This window comes from Plasmodium gaboni, chromosome 1, assembly GCF_001602025.1.
Source record: "Plasmodium gaboni strain SY75 chromosome 1, whole genome shotgun sequence".
Lineage (NCBI taxonomy): Eukaryota > Apicomplexa > Aconoidasida > Haemosporida > Plasmodiidae > Plasmodium > Plasmodium gaboni.
The window spans coordinates 69274-70849 of NC_031481.1; positions in this window are offsets into that span (position 1 = coordinate 69274).

The following is a 1576-nucleotide window of genomic DNA, read 5'->3' on the forward strand; positions in this document are numbered from 1 at the left end:
TTTTTTTTAAATATATATTTTTAGGTCTAATATTTTAAAATATATTAAAATTTATATCAAAAAAAAAAAAAAAAAAAAAAAAAAAAATATTACCTTAAATAACCCAACATATATATAAGTGAAAAAACCTCAATATGTTAAATTAAAAATATATAAATATAATCATATGTGAACATATAAAAAAAAAAAAAAATTCTTATAGTATACCTCCTGGTTATAAAATGTATTTACAGTTATAAGAACAGGTTTCTTCTTATAAAAAAAAAAAAATAGGAAAAACAGAATATTCTATATTGAAATGTTTAATTATATGTATTAAATATTATTTATATTATACATATTTTATTTTATAATTTCCATATTAATTTTTCTTTTTGTTTTTTAACTACCATAGAAAAATAAATAAATGAATGAATAAATAAATGAATAAATAAATGAATAAAAAATGAATATCCGTGCACGCACGTGTATATACTTATATATATATATATATATAATATTTTATTTTCCTTTTTCATATATATATGGGTTACCCTTTATATAGTATGCTTTCAAAAAAAAATATATATACACCTAATATGTATCTTCAAACATATATAGGATAATATAAATAAATAATAAGAACTTTTAATCTGAAGTTACATGTTTTATTTTTTTCTCATTAGAAAATATACCATATAATAATCTTTTAAAAGATATATTATAAAATATAATTAATATATATATATATATATATATAGATATATATATATATTTTAATACATACCATGAATCAAAAAAAAAAAAAAAAAAAAATAACATATATATATATATATATATATATATATATATTTATATATACAACAATTTTATGTTAAGATAAAATATAAATACAAATAAAAACAAATGATGATCTACATACGCATTTCTTAGAGACAAGGAAAAAATATATATTTATTAATATATAAAAAAAAAAAAAAATAAAATAAGAACACAATAGATATAATATATATCTTATATTATCATATTTTAATATATTCCTTATTAAAAATTACATTTTTCCTTATATTATTTACTAGAAAAATCCTTTTAATTTTTTTTATCAACATATATTTATTCAAAAAAAAAAAAAAAAAAAAAAAAAATTGTATATTCTATAATATAAAAAGGAAAACAATTTTAATATGGCACATTATTGAAGATATGTATAGTTCTTATCTTTAAATTATTTATTATAAAAAATATATATATATATAAAAATAAAAATATATATAATATATATGGAAATAATAAATATCTCCAAGAAATATACTATTCATTTGTTTATTTATTTATTCATTTATTTATTTATTTCATTTTTTTTTTTTTTTTTTTTTTTTTTGTTTTCCTTTTTATGAAGAGGGAGAATAAAAAATGTTATATATATATACATATATATATATAATAATAATAAATATAAATCTTTATATAAACATTTATATATTTGTTTTATTATATTATTAAAAAAATACAAACATATAAAGATAGAAAAAAAAAAAAAAAAAAAAAAAAAAAAAAAAAAAAAAAAAAAAAAAAAAAAAAAAAAAAAAAAAAAAAA